Here is a 20,698-nt window from a genome sequence, read left to right as displayed (position 1 = left end):
ACTTCTGAAATCCCCTCTGCTATTTAAGTGTCTTCTAGAGCATGACCGTTAGGACCAAAGTGCTAAAACTACATTTCTTCTACATTATTCTAGCTCATAAGTTTTAAAGCACAATGATAGGTTGGGTTTTTTTTGCTATGCTTTTGACAGTTTCTGTAATCTTTTTGTTCATCACTCCCTTCTTGGAGCATCATGAAGTCATGTAAATATTCGAGAAATGTAAAGAGGTAAATGGGGTCTAAAGATAGACTTGCCTGTGTAAATAAAAAATTTGTTTCTGCAAACCTGCCAGCAAGGGATTTTACTTGTACCTGTGTGCAGCACGTTCTCTTCCGGCTTATGGAATTTAACAAGGTAGTAAGGGTATTTCATCTGTCTTTATTTTTATATGGGCATTAGGACACAAGCAAAATCTAGCTTCCCCTTGTTTTCCTGGTTCCTTAGGTAAGCGACAAGCCAAGCCTTTCATGTGCTTGCTTAGACTGGAAGTATGTATGGGAGACACTCACAGGCCTTGCTATGGAAACACCTGTGCCCACTTTTTCCTGCAGGCTGCTGGCTCTAACTGTACTACTGATACATGCTAGGTCAGCTAAAATTGGCTTATAAATAGGGTATGTTAAGCATATGGAAGTGTAGACTTCAACTGCCATAGCTACAAACATCCCGTGGAATGAGGATGATGTCTGCTGGCACTCTCTGCATCAGCATTCAGTTTTCCCTTGCCCTTCTTACTGTTAGACTTCTCAGCTGACGCTTTACAGCGAAGAAATTGCTACAACATAATCCGTGTTCTTAAACCTAAAAAAAAAAAATCTTGGAGAAAACAACTTGCTGGTTTTCCCTCCTTGCTGGCAAGGAGAAAAATAGTCCACCAGGAACAACAAAAAAATCCTAGTAACAGCTCCTTAAGTTATACCCTCTGCTACCCTCTCTGATTGCTCTGGTCTTCCTTCATTCGTGGTAATGAAGTTTTTAAAGCTCTGGTAGAAGGATGACAGCACTCAAGTCAAAGGAGATGAGAGCAATGAGGAAAGCTTTGCTTTAAGCTAGAGCAGTCTTGCGAGTTGCTGCCTTTATGCTGTTCTTATCTTGAAGGGTACAGAGTCTTTTCCAGTCCTAGGGACTCTATAACCCTATGAGTATGGAGAAATAGTTGCTAATTAACAGTGTGTATAATAAGTAAGTGAGGCTGGAAACAAAAGAATATTCCTCCAAGAAAAAAAAGGAAGCAGAAATTACTGTACTTAATAGCTGGGGAAGCTGTTAAAGCTAGTTGACACAGTTCTGGTACTGCCGTGTGTGTTTTGGGGGCAACATAAACCATAATTGCTGTGATGGCAGGTAAGAATCCAATTCTTTTTTATGGCTTAGTGTAGTCAGTGAAAGCAGTGGTCCTAAGCTGCATGCTGTTCTTAAATGTAATGCAAATTCTCTTTTGTGACTCCTCAGTACTTCCAGGTTACTTGTAGCTGATCACCAGCAACTGCTTCTGTTAGCTATTAGCTGTTGGGTTTTTGCTAGGAATACTTTCAGTCCTGAATTGAAATGATGACATCCTGAAACAGAAGAGGCTCTTGGAGTATTGTAGGAAGCACATTCTTCCTGGTTCTAGTGCAGGTGTACACGTAGGAGGAGACAGAAGGCAAAGAACCTCACATAGGTGGAGGGGGTGAGGTGGCATCACAGTTAGAGCTGTTGCAGTTAACTCTTCCCAAAGCATGAAAGCAACGTGGCTGGGAACAGGGATTTGTTGGGTTGCTTCTTTGTGTGAGCCAGGGAGTCTTTTGAGGGGCAGATTAATAAGAATATGACACAAGGTAGAGGTGGAATAGATGAAGCAAAGAATTTGGGTGGGAAAAGGGTTGCTTGTACGTGTCTATGGAATTGTTTCAGGGGACTGAGCTGGGGCAAATTCAAGATAATAGATGCAGCCTCCTTGAATTTGGATGGCAGTGCTGAAGCTTCAAAACCTTACAAGGTTTGATGCCACTGCAATTGTAGTGCATAGCTGTGGTACTTGAGCTCAGAAGTGCAAACTGCACAGGATTTTTTTATCTATTTTCTTCAACGTGAGCAGCAAAACATCTTCCAGGAATGTGCCTGGGTGCTACGCTGCTTTGACACGGCTTGCTTTGCATCACCAAACACAGTAGTTAGGTTGCATCGAGTACTTTGTGGAAACATTCATTGTGTTGTCACCCAGAAATGGGATGCTACAGATATGTGTTGGCCCGGCAGTATCAGTGCTGGTTTTTGGCCTTTGAGAGGTTGGTCCATAACATGTGACCTGTGTAACGAGAGGCCCACATAGATTGGTGACTTCATTAAGTCTGATGCTGTGGTGGTGTGTGACCCAAGGCCCTGAACGTCAGAAAATCAGGCTGTGGCCACCTATTTTATGCAGACTTTGCCTATTAACAAGGTCTCTACACTGTACGTTAGAGACGTGCGCCTCCTTTTCCGGACTAGATAGCGAAAATACCAGTTTTGTAGTTCAGTGAATGAGATTGGTTGGGCTGTTTGTTCTCCAGAGCTGAAAAATGTTGGGAGTGTATTCTCTTGGAGTCCACAGAAATGAAAATGATGAGAGGAAGAGAACGTTGGTTGCAGCCCGCGTGCTGCTGTTATAAAGTAGTTCTCTGATGTCTTTTTCCCTCTGCTGAGACTTATCAGCCTATCGTCCTTTCCTGTTAGGAGCGCATACCTGGCTTGGGATGGTGTGCGCAGGGCAGATTCTTTACCGTAAGAGCACAGTGAATGCCAGACTTCTTCCTGTACTGCCGTGTTAACCCTGAGTCACAAATTCAGGAAGCAGTGATTGCATCGGAACTGCTAGAATGCTTTGCGGAGTCTTTTTACTGGGTAAACTTCACAGCTGCAGTTACAACTTCCAGCCTGTGTTAGCTGAACACATCGTACTGGTGCCCGCCATCAGTTTGACAAAGATGGGATTGCAGTAGGAACTTGCTTTTTTCCTTCTTTTTAATTAAACAAGTCTTTGAAGCAACTTTTCCAACACCGCCATACTTCACTTCTTCCAGTTATTTTCTGTTTTACTTAGCTGAAATGTTTTTTTTTCTTCCAAGCTTGAGGAAGTTTTCTACAAGAATGTCCCGTAATGATTTCATAAACTCTTTTCGTTGTACCTAGCTGCAACAGAGAGTGGGGGGAAGATTGATCAAATGGTGATGATCGCTGTCATTCTGCTGGACACGCAGATACTTGCCTTTCGTTTTGGCTCATTTCTAATACCAATTAACTTCAGTGCCTCGCGTTAATAGACACCGTTTGACTGCATCGGCAAATGTTTCTGAGTCGTGAGTGTCATTAAAGGCCTGTCACCCTATGGAAATCCTTCTAAATAAGAAAAATGGAATTCAAATAAATAAATAAAGCAGCGTTTGAACTTATGAGCAAACCTAGCGTAGCTGCCTTTGACGCTGATCTGGAGGAGAAAAATCACGTTATCACACTACTATGGTTGCCTTAATAGGTTTGGTGTACATGAGGGAGGGAAGTATTATGTGATGTTTGCCTAGCTATTACATGGCCGATGCAGGAGGGGTTTTAGTCAGTTCCCTGAGCACGTATTGTTGCAGAAGTCGGTGATTTCACTGCCCAATGTCTGTTATTAAGGGCACGATTCATGTCCCGTTATCGTTTTTATTCTTTATTTATGTGTTTATTTTCTGGGGCGGCGATCTGTCACGATGCCCATCGTTCCCCTGCCGTGGGGTAGAATTTAGCGTGACGACTGCTTCCCGGACCAACGGGGCCACGAATCCGGCCTAAAACACTGCTTGTGCGTTGGTTGTCGGCGTGGGGGCTGTTGGTTGTCGGTGCGGGGGTATCGGTTGTCGGTGCGGGGCTTTTCTGACGAGCACTGTGGGCTCGGGGCGCCGTCCCACGCCCGGCGCGGTGCTGCGGCACACCAGCGGTCGGCGCCACGGCGCGGGGAGGCTCTGGAGGTGACTCCTAGCCCCGTGCTTACGGTGGCCGGGCCGGGGTTCATTATGGCGGCCGGGTCCTGAGGGCGGGAGCGGGAGGGCGGCGGGACCGGGACGGGACCGGGGCGGGGCGAGGAACGGGAGCGGCAGCGGGAGGGGGGGGCGCGCGTTCCCGTGAGGGGAGGGGGCGCGCGAGGGAGGGAGGGGGAGGGTGTGAGAAACACTCCGTAGCCAATAACTTGGGCTCAGGCGAGGAGCTCGGCGAAGCAGGAATTTATTCGCGATCGCAGTGGCGGGCGTCCCGTCCGTGCGAGGACTACCGCACACCAAATTTCCCTGGTGTATTGCCAAGCACTTCCCCGTGCAAGGGCTTACCATACACCACATTTCCCGAGACTCTTCCTTTCTCTCCCTTATCTCACGCTTCGTCCGTCTCCGGCCGCGCCCCTCGCGGAGCTGCGGAACCGCGGATCAGGACTCCACACTCGCTCCGTACAAAAGTACGTCTCAATCACACGGCACACAGAGTCTCACCCGACCCCCAAGGCAATACTTCCTATTTCTTACCTTGGTCTGTGCACAGAGTTACCGGATCAATTCTCAAAGCCGGAGTGCCTGCCTTCTTCCCTTCCCCACTCCTTCACGGATCCTGCCTCTTTCATCAGTCTCGGGCCCTCTGTCAGCTCTCCGCAGAACCGCCGCCGTCGATGCACAGGACCGCTGAAATCAGCGGGGCATGCCTTCCTGCTGCTGCGGCGGTGGGGCTCCCCAGTAGGCGACTGGCTCCCGGACGAGCCCCCAAATTGTGAGAAACACTCCGTAGCCAATAACTTGGGCTCAGGCGAGGAGCTCAGCGAAGCAGGAATTTATTCGCGATCGCAGTGGCGGGCGTCCCACGAGCAGGAGCGCCCCTGCTGGTTCCAAAACCCAGTTTATATACTTTTTGATGACGGGACCCTCCCCTGTTTCCCCACTGAGGGGGTGATCCAGGCTCACAATCTGTCTGATGCTTCCCAGACAATGCATGGCCTTCAGTTGCCGGCCTGTTAAATTTCGAATTTCTTTCGACTTTTTTACTGGTTGAAGCGGTAATGGTTCTTCACTTACCTGACTTGACTCAACACCGTGATTTTCCCCGAATTGTTCTACGGAGTCTGGTTGTCTGCATTTTACAAGGTCGCCTGCTAAGCGTTCTTATCGCTGCAAGCACACCTCGATACCCCATTCCTTACCTTTAAACAACGTAACTCTGCAAAAACAACATTTTTATTCCCACGAGGGGCAGGGCAGGCCCCGCGGCGCGTGGCGGCGGGGGGCGGGGGGGCCCCGTGACGGCACCGAACGCGGGGGGGGGGCGGTATGGCCTCGGGCGGCGCGACCGGTAGCGGCGCGACCGGCAGCGGCATGGCCGGCGGTGGCAGGGCCGGTGGCGGCGGGGCGCCGGGCGGCAGCCCAGGAGCCCGATCAGGAGGAGGAGGAGCAGGAGGAGGAGGAGGAGGAGGAGGAGCGGCCGGCGGCAAGGTGAAGAGGCGGCGCCACCGTTTGGGCGCCGCGAAGCCCCCCTGTGCCAGGAGCAAGCGGGTGAGGAGCGGCCCCCCCACAGCGGGCCCTTCCCCCTCAGCCCACCAGTTACCCCCTTACTTACCCCCTTACCTTACCCGCCCCTTTATCCCCTTAGTTACCCCCTACCCACCTCCTTACCCCCTTAGTTACCCCCTCGACCGCTTAGTTACCCCCTTAGTTACCCCCTCAACGGCTTAGTTACCCCCTTAGTTACCCCCTCAGCCCCTTCCTAACCCCCTCAGTTACCCCCTCAGCCCCTTACTTACCCCCTTACCCCTCTACCCAGCCCATTACCCCCCTCCTCCCCCTCCCCTTCACCCCCAGCCCGCTGCCCTCAGGACCCCCAGTGCCACCCCCAGGGCTTTCCCCGCTCCCTGCACCCCTCCTCAGCCCATCATCAATTCTCTGAACGTTACCTGCCAGGCTTTGCTTCTCGTTTGTGCTGTAGGGTACAGCAGGTTGACGGTGAAAGCGGTCCGTCAATTCGGGGTGTGAAAATCCCCGTGCTGGAGGGGGGACGCGCCGAGATCCCTCCCAGCAGCTCTTTGCTAAGAAATGTCAGGACGCCCAGAGAGATGCTCTGGAGATGCCCTCTGCACATGTTTGTTCAGCCAAAACCTCTCCGCTATTAAATGAGCAACGTAGCTGAGGGGATTGATTATCATATGCAAAACCAAGGGAGCGCTACGCATGGATAGCTGCTCAATTAGGTTTTTATCACTTGCAGAAATGCCAAGTCCCTTATACCACATATTGACAATCAATCTTGTCCATCTAAAGCTGGCCTGGAAGGGCAATGCAAACATTCCCCACGCTTACAGAGCAACCGTTGAAACCTCTGGCTTGAACAGTGCATTAATGTTGAAAGTGCCATAGCTTGCGTGTGCCGACACTGTGTAGCTAACTGATAAACCTTACACGTGGATTGAAAATAATCAGTGGAGATGGTTTTCTAACTTTTCCATTGTCTGTTATCTCTGCGTGTTTTCCAGTAGGTTTATTTAAAGAGTGTGCCAGAGCAAACACGTGCGTGGGGATATCTGGGGGATTCTGCACAGAGAATGGCTGCTGCACATCCAGCGCAGATCAAATTAACAGTAACTTATCGGGGAAGAGTTTTAATGATTTGATAAATAGACAAACTGATAGGTGTTACATGTGTGCATTTATTATAGCAGTTAGCTTTGTAACCAGACGAATCGTGCAAATGTTCATAACGTAAAAGGACGAGCTTTGAGCAGATAGCTTGCTTAGAGCATTTGTCAATTAATTTCAGTTTATTTTCAATATCATGTCCACTCTGCAGAAGGTTCTGTGGCTTAATGTTAATTGTCTCTCAGTGATGCAGTTGGGGAGGCACGAAAGCGACCGATGCGATTTTGTGAGGTTATACCTCTGGTTCTGATCCCTACCCCGCTGTTTTTCTCATCCTTCCCCCTACAACTTTAGTCGATAAGTCGATTCTTAGAAATACTTAAATAGATGTGTTTTGTGTGCTTGTGATCATAATTACAGCCCACCAAACCCTCTGTCTCTTACCATTAAGCTCTGAAGGTGCCTGGGCACTGTAGGCAGTATAGTTAGCAGCTTCAAAGTTCCTGGGAACTAGTCCTGGATCTAATTTACCTTTTTTTTTTCCCCCTGCCTGCAGGAGGGATGATTAGCAGGATGCCTAGCTCATGATTGTCAGCTTTCTGGATATTAATTTTTATTATTAATTTTTATTATTAATTATATTCATTTATATTAATTTATCTTTTATTTAACCGTAGTTCCTGGGGCTTTCGGTCAGGTGGGAATTCTCCGATCGTACCCGATGTATGCCGCAGAGTCAGTCTTCTACAAAATACAGCAACAGCTTTAGAAGGCTCTTGCAAGAGGAGGTGCTGGTGCTATAGCTATAGCTGTGTTTCTTGCAGGACATCTTCTGGGTTAGCCTGACTGTTGAGAGCAGAACTGTTTTTTGTGCGTATAGTCACTGCAATTCAGCATTACTAAAATTGAAAATATTTAGATTCACTGATTTTAATGGGTAGTATGGTCCTGACTGTCGCAGTAGATAATTGCTGAACTTCTGGTTTAGTTGGTTTTCACGGGAGGGTGCGAAGAGGAAGAGTCCTGGAACAAGTCTGTAGGTCAGGAGCTGTTCAGGCGTAGAGTTTCCTGATAGCCTTGCAGATTGACGACCTGCTGGTGAATTTTGGCAGAGGTTTCAAAACTTTGAACCTTGCCAAGGTCACTTGGAAGTGCAGACAGTGATAGGTAGTTGTAAATCAATCTTAGGTGAATTTAGGTTTACCAGAAGTGTAGCGATCCTATGCCAGGGATCAACCTCGTCGTCGTCTTCTGAATATTTGCTGTATAATATCTGTCTTCAAGGTCCGTGGAAGGTGGTATCCCAGCATATGCTGTTGACTGCGTTTCTGTAATTAAACAAGTGTTTTTTCTTTCAAGCAGGGATTAATTAGCAGAATGACAGAAACTGTGAAAAATATTGTACCGGCCTGGCTGCAGAAGTATTTCAATAAGCGTGAGGAGGAGTGTGTAGACAGAAATGAATCTGCAAACCAGGAGGAGACTCCGGTAAACTATCACCACGATTATTCAGATGAAGATACCATAATCGATGAGAGATTCACGCCTGAACCAGCAGGAATTAGTAGACGAGGTATGTGAAAAATCATTTGGAATTCTGGCCATCTGTATTTATTCACAGATTTCTAGTTTTGAATCTGAATTTCAAAAGGAAATTGGAATGAGGGTTTTGACAGAATGAAAAAAACCCAAAAAAAGTCAAAACAACTGTTTGTGAAACCGTCTTAGCTTTAAACTGTATACACAGTTACGAAGCATACATCTTATGCTCTTGGAAGGCATCAGTTAACTTTAGGTACTCTATTAGCCAGGTGCTAAATGCTGAAAATAAGTCATTTGCAAGTGTGCTGGGTTGCATTTTCCATCTTTTAAAAGATATGGAATGAAAATCTGTCTAATTGCCTAAGGCAATTAAAAAAATTAATTTGTTTTGCAGTCTTCGAAACAAAAGACTAGATGCTAGAATGGCAGAGGAAAATTCCGTCTCGTGTCCCGACTTTGTTTGTTTTGTTTTGTTTTTTTTTTTGTTTTGGGCTTTGATCAATTTAGTAAAGTTCCTCGTTAACTTGATGGTGAACTGGGGAACTTGTGCACGGATGTGGTTTATGAGATTATTATCCTTAAAATATTCAATAACTTTAAGGTCTACGCGGGGGGAGGGGGTGTCTTTGAAAAGGTATTTGGACCGTTGGCAACGAGGTTTGCAACTCCTTTACCTCATGAAAGATTAATTTGTCTTATATCCAGTGCCTCTCACTGTTCCTGTAGTCCTGTTGTATAAATTTGCATCTATTCTTATTTGAGTTTCTCTTAAATTAGCTGTTTTGGGGAAGTCAGCTTTTAATAAGTGAAGAAGTTTTGTCTGAGCGTGCGTAGGTAACCATAGATAATGTGGAAAGTCAGTTGCTTCTGTTGTTGGCAGAATCAAAAAATAAGGAGGAAATATCTTTGCCTCCAATCTCATCTAATTGTAAACAAGGAGATTGATGGCTTTCTGTGTAGCTGTAGCTTGGGAATGAGTTTGGAGAAAAGAATAGAGAAGGTCTTCGTGACTGAGGAACACATGTTGGCTTTCCTATGTAACTGCGTGAAAGGAGCTTTCATTAAGAACAGCTGCACTGCAAGCTTGCTAACTCCAGGAGATCAGGAGCAGGTGGACACCCTGGAACCTTTTGCAGCTTATGTTGCTGTCCGTGGGTGTTGCTTACTATGCTTAAGAATAAGATTATTTTTTTTAATTATTACTACATTTTGAAACCAATGTGTTTCTTCAGTTCTGAGGTATCAGTGTGCTGGAGCCTATATTGGGTGGCCTTCCGCCTGAAGAACTTTCTGTATCTCAAACGGTGCTGTCCTAAAAATCTGCTCATGGTTTGGAGAGCTAATTAGTGGTACTGCAGTGGTTATGAAGATTGAACTAACTAGTTTAAGCTTCAGTTCAAGTATCAAGAGGATAGTGGCTCAAAGTCATTTGAATTGCCCAGATTCCTGGGAGAGACAGTAGGCTTTCATCAGGCAAAATACCCATGAATAGTTCCATTCATTTAGCAAGATAGACTTCAAGGCCACCTATTCCAGGCCACTGGCATTGTTTGCAGACCCTTTGCTTCAAGAGGGAAAAATGCTCGTCTGGTTACTTGGGTCAACATCCTTGTCCCTTGGGTCAAAATCCCAATAGTTAATGGGTAGGAGATGATGTTTTGCCTCTAACGTGAGCTGATATGGAAGAACTTGGGAAAAAAGTACTGCAAACGTTCATTTTCATGTTGTGTATTCAGATTAATATAACCTTTGTTCCAATATTATGGAAGCTGCAGTGTTATCTGTAATTTACCGTGTAATCTCAAATTTTGTAAAGCTTATTGCAAGCTGTACATGGGAGAAGGAGTATATATGTTTGATTTAGTGAACGGCCAAGTCAGCGTTAGAGCATTTGAGCACGGGGTCAGAATGTGGTGTTGTAAATCCTCATAGTTAACTACTTCTGGATGCAACATTAATACTGTGTATCGCAAGCAGTGTTGTTGTTGTAGCCAGACAGTTAGATGCAACCGTATCTGGGTGAGGAAGAAGTTAAATTTGGCTTCTCTCTTTTTGCGCTTAGAACTTGGCAATAGCATGGCTGTCGATAGGAAACAGGTTTTGGCTTCTGTGAGCTTGTCTATAGCAAAGCTAATTATCTCCCTGTTCTTGTCTAGAACCATCCACAAGTAGATCAGCACTGAACTTCCCAGTTGTGTTAACAAGGCCCTCTCTTCATCGGAGCCGTCTGAATTATACCATGCTGGATTCTCCTGTCCCACCTTGTCAGCCCTCGACATCTTCTATATTTGGCATTGGCAGTCCTAGGCTGTCCTTCATAAAAGAAATAGAAGATTCTACCTCTCAACAAGACGATGATAACATCTCAACAACCAGTGATTCCTCCTCTAGAGCATCTGATGAAGGTGATTTTTGTGTTCTCTGTTTAATTGACTTTTTTTTTAATGTGAAGTACCTTGCATTCTTTAATATTCCACATCACCTTAGTAAATAAAATAGGTGAATGTCAACTTTGGATGCGAGAATTAAATTGAATTTTTAGTGTTTTAGAAGTATATAATCCTATCACCTTTTTAATAGAAGCGTGCTTTGGAATACGTTTATGATACCCTGATATTAGAAAGAGTCAATGCTGAAATATACACGTTCAGCTAGGTTATATGTAAATTTTGAACTGGGACGGTAGGAAATCAGGCTGACTTGCCGTAGCTTGACAACTAGGCTGATTGTCTAGAAGGAAGAGTGACTCAGAATATCTAACAGACAGCTGGTTAAATGTGAATAAGTGCAGGTGACAAATAGGAACACGAGATGTTTTCCTGTGTTTCAGCAAGAGAAGATAAAGAAACTACTCTGACATAAGCTATAGGCTGTTTTTTGACCTTTCTTGGTAGAAGGCTTCAGCTGTCAATACTTTCATGTCTTTTGCCAAATTCATTGAGGAAAGCACACCATTTTAAAATAAAAAATAAGCATCGTGTCGATGTAGGTTGGTACGTAGGTCTTCTCGCTGAAAGGGCGAACAGCAGGTTTGCAGCTTTTTCTAGTCCCCCATATAGACAGGGACTGACGTGTGCTCAGCAGGTTTTCCAGAGAACTTTTGTACAGCTGAGAGTAGAGTTGCTGGGCTTTAGCAATATAACCTGAGTGCACTAGAACTTTCTGGTGTGTCTTCGTAAAACATACATGGGCAGAAGATCGTTAACTCTTAGAGCAGCCTTTGGGGAATCTTCCAGGTTTAAAACCTGTGCGATTATGATCTGTGCTGGCCTCCAGCCTTTTACCAACACAGAAAAAAGCTTTGTCCGTACAAATGCACTGATGTTTATGCGGTCCTCTTTTATCTTAGCCTGAAGGAAAAAAAAATCTGCATTGGAAGCACAGTATTAACTTGGTAAGATTGGTGAAAACTACTTGCAGCTCTGTGAACAGTTTTCAAGTTTGTAGGTGATACTTGGTTTTCAGTCTGTACGTGAAGTTGATCTATTTAAAGAAGCTGAAGTCATGCTTATTTTTCTGTATTGAAGAACTTGAATTAGTGTGATCTTTATTGTTAAAGTTCTGTACGTACGAGAGGCATTTACATCTAGCATACGTCATTTTGGCAGATGTTGCAGTTTTAAAAAATACTTCATCGTCACTGCTCTGGCCCACAGAAGCTGAAAGAACTCATTCCCTCTCGCAGCATTCTGCAGCTAGCTCTAAGAAACCTGCATTCAGTTTATTTGTTTTTGGAGGACTGTGTCCTGTAAGTACTGCACAGTATTTCTTTTAATCAGTTTGAATGTGTACCTGTTTTTCTATCCACTTCTCATACTGTGTTTCCGTAGGTACGTGGAAGCACGTCTGTTTTTAAGCAAAACCAGCTTGGGTTTTCTCCATTTTACCCCGGAAAGACGGCCTATGCCGGTGGTGCAGCTGTAAGATCAAGGCAGCCAAAGACGGAACCTTATCAGGTATGAGAAAAGTAGTGTAGTGGGAAATAGTGATGGAAATAAAAAAAGCAGCACTGCCAAAGGAGCTTTGAGCAGGGAGCTGAATATGTGGTAACAGTTGCTCTTCTGCCCTCTTGGTCTACAAAAATAGACGTCTGAGATTGATTTCTGTTTAAATTCTTTAATGACAGTTTTTACCACAGGTAATACTTGTCAGAAAGAACAAGAATGACAGTTTGGGCTAGTTGTTGGTAGTTGGGGTTTCCTCTGTTGTTAGGTCTTTCAAAAAATTCCATTTAAGTGCCATTGTCTGCCTCTGACTACATTACGTTAAAATAACTTGATGCAAAAAAGCCAATGACAGCATAACTTTGAAAACTTGTGTTTATGGTAGCAAAAGCTACAGTAGTCAAACCTGGCTAATATTTATCTGTGGATCTTCTTTTCCAAGCATGCCTACATTCATGCTATGGATATGTTGTATAAACCTGCAGTCTTTGAAAATATCTAAAATCAACTTTGCTGATCCTTTGTTCTTCTGGTACACAGAGGCATGCAGGACTAAATGCAGTCCCAAGATAAGCAGTAACATGCTTTCTGTTTTGAACGATTCATATAGTTCTTGGAGAGAGTTATTTGCCCCCAAGAGTTCTTGGAAATAGCAAATAAAAACTGCTGACAACTCTGATTAGCTAGAGCTGAATCGAAAAGGAAAGTCAAATCAGGTTTGGTAGGAATGTATTTAAATGAAAGTGACTTTTATCGATAAATCAAAAGGAATTTGAAGAAAATGAAAACGCGGGTTTGCTGGCTCTGTTCTGACAGTCCATTTGTGCAACGGAAAAAGGGCAGTACAAGTACCTCACTTACGGGAAACCTTGAAACCTTGTGGTGCAAAGCTGGGAACCCTCTTTGGTCGGCTATTTTTGTTTTTTACAATCTTACTGCATTATGGTAAAAAGAGGAACCAAAATACTAGGCTTTTAAAGGAGAGAGTAGCTTGCTTCTTGCTGCTTGCTGTGAATGACAGCAAGGTACTAGAGAGTCCAGCGAAGGGCCACCAAGAAGATCAAGGGACTGGGAGCACCTCTCCTCTGAGGAGAGGCAGGGACTGCTGGGCCTGTTTAGCATGGAGGAGAGGAGGTTTGGGGGGATCTTATTGGTGTATATAAATACCTGAATGGATGGTGCAAAGAGCATAGAGAGCCATTGTGTTTTCAGCGGTGCCCAGTGCCAGGTCAAGAGGCAACAGGCACAAACTGAAACGTGAGGCTCTGTCTGAGCATCAGGAAATGCTTTTGCACTGTGCGGGTGATGGAGCCCTGGCACAGGTTGCCCGGAGAGGCTGTGGAGTCTCCCTCTTTGGAGGTCTTCAAGAGCTGACTTGACATGGTCCTGGGCAACCTGCTCGGGGTGGCCCTGCTTGAGCGGGGGGGTAGACCAGGCGATCTCTAGAGGTCACTTCCAACCTTAACCATTCTGTGGTTCTGTGAGTCTCACTTGTGTTTTTACATGCTGCGTGGTCTGCTTCCTGTCTTCACATCGTGTGATAAGCACAGTGTGGTTATTTGAGGGGTTTAACCTGGGAAGAAAAAAAGTCACACCAAAGGAAGTTTTTGACTGATATTTGAAGTTGGGTGGTGCAAATAAACAGTTTACTTTTTCAGTGTAATGTTTAGATCTGTTACAGTTTAAATCAGATCTTTATCTTTTAAGACAAAGATTTGCAGCCAACTTTAATCTTGGGGGAAGGGAGGAAGCAAGAGAGAAGTAAAACTAGTTCCTGGTTATGATTGTATACACTGATTTTAAGATGGTACACTTAGACCATCGTGAAACTCTGAGGTCTGTGTTGTTACTGAAAATGCTTTCTGTACCACAAGCCTTTTCTTGAGTTCTGTTTCCCTGATTACTGCTTCGGAGGCCTTAGCAGTCCTAGCATCATCCGTCTTGACCTTTTACAAGTACGGAGTTCTTTTATTGCTCGTGCAACAAGCACGTGCAAGATGCACTGAGGCCCAAGGTAAACTTCATTAAACTCCGAATGTATTCTCTTCTTTATGGCTTAAACTCCCAGTGACTGCATTTTTCTCTGTCATCAGAATATATTGATTGTATCATCAGTGTAGCCTTGGGACGTAAAATACATGCCTCTTTAGCTCAGAATTGACCATTGTAACACTTAAAATGCTAATTTTTCAGGCACAAAGGAGAGCGAAAGCTAGACAAGAAACTGTGCGGTCCCGCGCTACGTTAAGTACCTCAGCACGGCGCATCTTGGAGGCAATGGAGAAGCTGTCAAGCCCTTTGTTGGTAAATAGCACTTCTCTTAATCTGTTTTTGCTTCATGTGTTTATAAAACTTAGTAAATGTGCCATCAAAGCATAAAGATAAAACTATTCTTCCTTACGTTGTGGCCGGTTTAATTTATTGCGCTGTTTTTTCAACAGGATGCTAAAAGAATGGCATCTGTTTTGCTGCTGTGTTGTGTAAGTTGACCATGAACCCCCACATTTTTGTTGCAGGGAACCCTCTCTCTCAGGAGAAAAAAATTGCCCTCTAATAGTTATGCTTTGTTTTTTCCTCAGCCTCCGGACATAGATAAACTGGATATTACTGACTTCCAGTCCAAACGAAGAAAGGTAAGAACCAATAATGTCTTAAGCTGAGGTAGATAACTTTTTCAATGCTTTATCACTATTAGAAAAATTTTCTCAAACCTCAGTGACAACATAGACATCAAATCAAGTTAATATTGGCATGTATCCACAATAGATGATGGGTTGTGAAGATTACTCAGGTTAAGAATTATGTTATCTTTGTAAGTTGAGAGCAACAACTCTAGAACACACCAAGTCGTTTTATCTTGTCCCCCAACTTGGGGTGAAGCTGCATATTAAAATTCCTGTTGAGGCAAGTTTTCTCTTGAAGAAATGATCACAAATAGAAAAATACTGATTGAGTGGTCATATAGACTTTGTACAGACTTCCGTGTTCATTCGGGCACAGAAAACTAGTTTTTGTGCTTTTTATCACCATTCAAAGTAAAGAGGAGGAAAATTGTTAATTTCCGACGCTATAAATCTTACGCTCCTAAATTCCTATTTGGAGGTAGCACAGAACTGGTGAGAATGCTGTGGTAAAGCATGATTTCCTTTCATTTTGTTTAAAAAATGAAAACTAGTCATCTTTTTTTGATGACTTTAGTTAGGGGTATCATTAAATTGCAAAACTGTACCAGGCAGAATAGCTCTTGGTGTATTAAATGCCTAACTGGGGGAATTAATATTTTTCATTTTTACCTTTAAAACCAGCGATGAACCATCGTTGGAGTCTGATAAATTTTCCATAAAATTAAATGGGCATCTCTTTCTGCGAAAACATCTGTGTTTCCAGTATCAGTCTGAGTGTACAAATGACCACTTGTTAAGTGTATGGGCTTCTTAGGCTGGAAATCAAAGTGGACAGTAATACTGGTTGCTTATTGCTTTTAACTCTTTCAATCTCTGTATTGTTTAGCCAGCACAATCTCCATTTGGTAAAGTTCTAAAATGAATGTAGCAGCAACTGCTTAGTTTTTAGGGGGGTAGAGGTTTTTTTTTTTCTTTTTCTTTTCCGACGCTATAAATCTTACGCTCCTAAATTCCTATTTGGAGGTAGCACAGAACTGGTGATAATGCTGTGGTAAAGCATGATTTCCTTTCATTTTCTTTAAAAAATGAAAACTAGTCATCTTTTTTTGATGACTTTAGTTAGGGGTATCCTTGGGCTTATTAAATTACAAAACCCTTAGATGACCACTTGAAGATCAGGTGACTGAAGGAAATAACAAGATGTGCAAACTTTTCATCTTCTGTTCTAATGAGCAAAGGGACAGTGTCTCAAGAAGTTTCTGTGCTAATTCCTTGATTGGATGGATGTATAATTAAGTTTACAATCACTTCAGAGTTTACAAACATCTCAGATTTCCTGGACCATCTTTTCACCATCTGCCAAATTACAAGGGCATGGAGAAGTGAAGTATATCATAAATATTATCCAAATAACTAAAACCAAATCTGGTGTGAATTCTCAGTTATATTATAGCAATACACCTGTGATAAGGCATTAAGAAAGATCTGCCAGATTTGCAACAGAGAGCCTGAAATTGTCAGCCACTAAATGAATGTTGCACGCAGCTGTCAGTGGGTGAAAGGAGATAGATTGTCTATTCATAATACTAGAATTCATAATGGTGGCGGGAGAAGGGTAGCCCGTGATGAGAAGCAATTATTTGCTGAGGAGACGATCGTGTGTTTTCCTGCTAAAGTGAACATGCGGTTGACGGAACACTTGTGCACTCAGGCTAAACTTCTGCAGTGGGTAGCAGTGATGTGGTATTTTTCTTATTTCAAGGAGCTGTACCAGGCAGAATAGCTCTTGGTGTATTGAATGCCTAACTGGGGGAATTAATATTTTTCTTTTTTACCTTTAAAACCAGCAATGAACCGTCGTTCACTCGAAGTAGATTTGTGAACTTACATAAAACATGTCTTATTCAAGGTTTCAAACTGAATGTAATATTTTTTAGAAAGATGTATTTTTATATACTTTAGAGAGAGTGTGAATTCTATTACTAAGAGCTGGGAGATACTGTGAAATTAAAGCTGCAGCGTAAACAAAAATTTCCTGTTGGTATTGATTTGAACAATAGCATGCTTCCTAAGACTGTATTTTCTGATCCTTAAGACCGCAGGCGGAGCCATCGGTAAATCTTGTAGCCTTTAGGGTTTGTTTTCTGTCTGACAGTTCAGTTAAGTCAGTTTTGCAGAACACGCAGTGGTCTGTGTTAAAAATTAACTCTGGTCTGTGAAAATGCTTTGAAAAGGGAAGTCAAACCCACTACGTGAAGTGCATCTAATGCACATGTAAAGCATTGGATCATATTTTAATGAATGAGATTATTGTAAGACTGACAAGTTGGTTTTTTTGAGTGTGTTCTATTGTTTGTGTAACTTTGAAGAGGGAAAATGTAGGGGATGTGAAGCCCAGAAGCCTGTATAATTAGTTGCTTAACACTTCGAATGTTAAATTAATGAATTAAGCTACTGAAAAAAAAAAATCACAGTGTGGGCAGAGGAAAAGATAGGAGCATATTCTAGGAACATGGGTTATTTTAATTATGGTAGCATGAATTATTTTGTCTATGAAGCTAACTGCCAAATTTTGAAATGGAATTCAGTCAGACTTTGGCTACTTATATATAGCTTTATGGATTTCGTTACTGGTTTTCTGGTGATTTCCCTCTACAAGTTGAACGGTCTTCAGAATTTTCAAATCGTATTCACTGAGTGCCAAGACCGATGGGGGGAGGTTTATAGTTCTGTAATTTGTTTTCATCAATAAATATTGGAATTAATTTGGGTGGACGTAAGGATAAATTGATTGCTGTTTCCCTTTCAAAGCTGGAATCCCAGAATGCATTCCAGCCTCCACCTGTTAAGAGACTTGTGACACCAACGGTAAACCGTCAACCGATGCGTTATACGCGGTATTCTGAACCATCACCGACTTCAACTACTCAGTCCAGCAAAATTTGCCAGAGAGTAGACACAAAGTTCCAAGTGAGTACATTTTTGAGTCCTTATGTGCCTGTTTTTTTTTTCCAGTCTTGGAATGTTTCTCAAACCAATTCTTATCCTATCTTTGCAAAAAGTACTGATAGTATGTTTGAGGCGAGCTTTAAGGCAGTGGGAACCATTGTGAAATAGATTGAGCTTTTATGGATTTAATTCTGTTTTTGGAACACTCAGTGTCTTGTGGTTGTTTTCACGATGTCATGATGTGCTATTGAGTCATCCTGTTGTCAGTGAAAGAATATTAAAAGACAGAAATGTTTTCCTTTTATATTCTCATGTACACAAAGCTGTCACTGATGAAACATGCTCGTGTTCTGTGTAAACTATTCCAGGTGAGCTATGTGCTCCAAGTGAGAGTTCTGACAATGTGCTGAGTTATCGGTTTTGATTGCTTTGGAGTAGATGGAGTCTAATAAATTTTCCATAAAATTAAATGGGCATCTCTTTCTGCGAAAACATCTGTGTTTCCAGTATCAGTCTGAGTGTACAAATGACCACGTGTTAAGTGTATGGGCTTCTTAGGCTGGAAATCAAAGTGGACAGTAATACTGGTTGCTTATTGCTTTTAACTCTTTCAATCTCTGTATTGTTTAGCCAGCACAATCTCCATTTGGTAAAGTTCTAAAATGAATGTAGCAGCAACTGCTTAGTTTTTAGGGGGGTAGAGGTTTTTTTTTTCCTTGTTTGTTCATAAATGACAGAAAACAGAAAAGTATGTCCCTTTTACGGGGTTGGTAAACACAAGTTTTGATGAAAACTCTCCCCCCCCCACACACAATTTTTGTCATTTTGTTTAAAACAATTACTTTCTTTGTTAGAGGATTTGACAAATTTGATTTAGTGTTCTATCAGTTTGTCCTCAATGCTGAGTGAAGCAGTGTGCTTACTTTAGCCCCAAAATTTAACTGAACTGTACCCACAATGCTGAATTAGGGAACAACGTTAAGTAGGTGAGGTGTATTCAGTGCTATAAAATTAAAAATAAATAAATAAAATAAAAACCACAAAAAACCACATGAAGTGGTTGTTGGTACTTTGTGTATTCTGTACATATTCAGCTAAGTCTTGAACTAAACTTAACTTGCAGGGGATGAGAGAGAAGACTTTGCCTGCAGAACAGCGAGCAGAACCATCTGAAAGGTATGACATCTATTAATTTAAAACTTACTTGAAGGAAGAAAGACATCTCCTTTTTCAGTACAGTCTGCACCTGAAAGGTGGTGACAGTTCTCAGTAAAAGGAATGGGAAATCCAATGAAAATTTTGTATTTTGAGGGAGCTGCAAAGTCTGGATTGTGTTTGAAGATCAATATAACTTTGAGAAAATTGTTGTTTTTATGAAAGGAAGGAAGATGAGCAAGAATAAAAGTACTGATACACCACTTTTTATCCCAAGTTTATCTTCTGAGTAGGATACGAAGATGGGAAATGAGGCACGTTTTCTGTATCCACAGAAAGGATCTTTGCTATTGGAGGCCTAATTTTTTCCTTCTACAGGAAATATGGCTCATTTTGTAGTTTAACTAAATCTGTAGCGTTACAAATTTTGCTTTGACAGATATTTCATGGTTTATAACTCAGTTTACTTATAACAAAATAATTTGTCCCTCCTAATGTTCCCTAGGGGAAAAGCTATTAGTTTTAGCTATTTAATTGCTTGCAGTTTGAAAGCTCTGTCCTAATGGGATGATTCTTTCTGAAGCATTCTTTAGAAGGTGAAGTAGGGGAAGTGAGTTACAGTTCAGGAGGATGTTTATTGATGTGTTTTTTTCTTTATTTTTTAAGCAAAAACATGGAGGAAGATTTATGATTTATTATTCTTTTTTTTAATACTCCTTTCATGATGAAGTTAATTGTCTGCTTTGAGTTCACATGAAGACCATGTGTTCTTTAGAATCATTTGAGGCCAAATGCTAACTCATCTCTAAAATAAAAAAAATCCAGCAGAATTAATTGAATTTCTTCTTGAGGAGACTGCTTTGTGTTATACTGCTTTCTTGGTTTAGGTCAAATGAGTTATCCTCCAGATAATATTGATGGCTCTTCCTTCTGGGCAAATGGTGTTTTGGGTAATAATGCTTGAGTTAAGAGACTTTGCACTCGGTTTTTAGGGGGTCGCTCTTTTCAAAGAACAGTAGCAGGGAATTTTGTTGACTCTATGCTCATCTGCCAAGCAATTCTTATGTGACCATGGGCATTCTTTGGCTTGCAGAAAGAACTCAACACTTTGTTTTGGCATCTAAAAGTTGGACTTCACAACAACCACCTTTTTAGGGGTGGAAGCGACTGGCTTTAAGGTTCTGGTACAGGTGCAATCAGGTGCTGGGTTGTAATTATGTTTTTTTCAAACTGTTCTAAATTGTCTCTGTTAGAACTCCTTTCTACTTCTCCATTTAGGAAGGAGATAGAGCAAACTCATACTGCTTTTGATTTCGTTCACAAAGTTTATTGCAGTGCCCTACCTTTTGTTTGTAGAGTAGGTAGTGGTGGTAGTGTTTTTTGTGATGCTGGTCTCTGTTGGGTGCCATGTTCTGGAGCAGGAGCACCACACTGATCTGCTGGCAAGAGTCCCTTTGGACAGTTGAGTTGGAATACTCAGTAAATCTCTGGCCCACCAATGCTATATATCTATGTGTGTGTGTGTGTGTGTATATATTTTAAACCTGAGTCCAATTGTAGATTAGACTTGCTTGAAGGCTGACAATTGTCTTTGCCCCCTTGAAGCTCACAGGTGTTAACAGAAAGAGGAATATGGGCTGTTATGGGCAAGCGATAGTTGTCTGAATGAAGATCTATTTTGATGTAAGACTTTTTTCAGAATTCTAATGGATTGACAGTTCGGATTAGAGAAAAGTCTGAGCATCTGCCTTAGGGATCTGTCTTCCTCTATGCAGTTACAGTGCTAAGCAGGCTGTTGTCAAGTATTTGACAAGTTTAGACCAGTTCTCCTCCTCAGTATTGTGGGAGTTTGACCTGGTGTCTTCCAGTGCGATCT

The 20,698-nt window shown here is 42.6% G+C and overlaps 1 long non-coding RNA gene across 1 annotated transcript; it reads left to right on the top strand.

Moving 5' to 3' along the window:
• Positions 1-11,762: 11,762 nt before the first annotated feature.
• Positions 11,763-14,370, top strand: LOC310891116. The gene is made up of 3 exons (XR_014577432.1): positions 11,763-11,898; positions 11,981-12,106; positions 14,288-14,370. It is a non-coding gene; the product is annotated as an uncharacterized lncRNA (long non-coding RNA).
• The last annotated feature ends 6,328 nt before the right edge of the window (positions 14,371-20,698 follow it).

The sequence above is a fragment of the Anser anser genome (genome assembly GCF_964211835.1).
Source record: "Anser anser genome assembly, contig: HAP1_SCAFFOLD_97, whole genome shotgun sequence".
In the NCBI taxonomy this organism is placed as follows: Eukaryota; Metazoa; Chordata; class Aves; order Anseriformes; family Anatidae; genus Anser; species Anser anser.
This window is presented reverse-complemented; position numbering and strand designations above follow the sequence as displayed.